The 1,808-nt window shown below is 38.9% G+C and overlaps 1 non-coding gene across 1 annotated transcript; it reads left to right on the forward strand.

The window, feature by feature from the left end:
* The first annotated feature begins 1,468 nt into the window (after positions 1-1,468).
* On the forward strand, positions 1,469-1,551 carry trnas-uga (transfer RNA serine (anticodon UGA)). Its single transcript has one exon. It is a non-coding gene; the product is annotated as a tRNA-Ser (tRNA).
* Positions 1,552-1,808: the final 257 nt, after the last annotated feature.

Genomic DNA, 1,808 nt, shown 5'->3' on the forward strand with positions numbered 1-1,808 from the left:
AAATATCCAAGGCTCACTGTAGTGCTGAATAGTGAGACTTCTCAAGGCTAAGACAAAAATCAATAGTTCTCATCCTGGTCATAAATCACAATTCACAATGCTTCATTTTAAAATTGTCCTCTCCTGCTTCTAGATTCACCAATGAGGGAACAAAATTTAATTGCACCACCTTGTTTATCTCTTCAAATATTTTGCAGCTCTCAATGAGATTACCTCTCTTGTTTTGAAGCTGTTAAGAAAAGGCGGGATTTGCCCAATTTCAATTCAGAGGACTAACGTTCATCCATGATATCAAGGCTAATCACCATTCGTGGTATTCCTTATATGGCATTAGTATCTTTCCTAAATTGAGGATTCTAATTCCTCATACTGTAGTCCAAGTGCGGTCGAACTGAGCCACCATACATTGGAAATAACGCTTCGTTCTCGTGCCCTGAAATCCTTCTGCAGCTTTCACAACAGTCTTCTACAACTGCTACTAGACTTCAATGACTTATTAAAAACTTCTCCAAGGTGCATTTCTAAAAATCTGTACATCAGACTTCAAACCTTCAACAAATAATCTCCAACATTTCCCTCCTGACAAGTATGATAAAGTCAAAAAGTTGCTATGTATTAGATCATGAGGGACATGGATAGGTTGACTCGTCAAGGTGTTTTCCACTGGTGAGGAAGTCAAAATTTAGAAAATATCGGTTTAAAATTAGTGGTAAGGATTTAAAAGTGACGTCAGGGGCAACTTTTTTAGACGTGTCCAGATTGAGCTGCCAGAGAAATTGGTGGAGACTGGTACAACTGTAACATTGAATAGCATCTGGATGGATATATGAGTAACAAGGTTTGGAGGGATGTGGGCCAAATGTTGGCAAATGGGACCTATTAATTTAGGATATATGTCCACCATGGTCATGTTGGAAAGAAGGGCCACTTTCCGTGTTGTATTGTTCAACGACTTGATGACTCTAGAACAACCGCAAAAACTTTGCAAATAATTCCGTCTAGACGATTTCAAGTTCCAAATCTTCGGTTAATCTTCCTCTCTTGTGCTCACAAGTTCATTACCTGATGTCAGAACCTAAGGATTAGTTGCTGGATCCATTCCTGTAAATTGGTTCTGCATTGTTTCTAATTCCGAATTTTTTTTACGAATGTAGCTAGTGTTTATGGAGTTAGCATCAATTTTTCTGATACCATATTTCGATGAATATTAAAACACAACAGCATATCTAATTTGGCACCAGATGATGAGCAATTGAGTCAAAATCGATCGGACGCAGTGAGACAATGATCCTCTCTTCGTGTAGTTTACATCCGTGACTCTATAATTCGACGAAGAATCATTCCCACAACTTCAGCTGTTCGTCTGGGTCTCTGCAATGGATTTGGCGAAATCTTTGGGTCTTGACAATTTGTTCTTCCAACAAATGAATTCAGTTGTTTTACTATGAAAACTGATTACTTTGTCGCAGCTGTGATGGCCGAGAGGTTAAGGCGTTGGATTTGAAATCCAATGGGGTCTCCCCGAGCAGGTTTGAAATCCTGTTCACAGCGTCGAACCTTTTAAAATTCGTTAATTCCTTTGCAGGATTTGGATTTCGTGGAGCTTGAGCTTTGCATTCAATCGAAAGTAAATTTTCAACTGTGAAGAATCCGAAGTAATTTCAAGACTGACCCAGTCATCTAATTGATTAAATTATATGTCGAGACACAAAAAGCCACCAACTTCCAACACGAATCAGTTTCAACACATTGGTCGAACTATCGTGAAATTTGGATGTTCGGGGGGTGGAACTCAGCAAAACAAGAAT

Source organism: Chiloscyllium plagiosum, unplaced genomic scaffold, assembly GCF_037043375.1.
Source record: "Chiloscyllium plagiosum isolate Xiang-an unplaced genomic scaffold, Cpla_swu_hap1 HiC_scaffold_44, whole genome shotgun sequence".
In the NCBI taxonomy this organism is placed as follows: Eukaryota; Metazoa; Chordata; class Chondrichthyes; order Orectolobiformes; family Hemiscylliidae; genus Chiloscyllium; species Chiloscyllium plagiosum.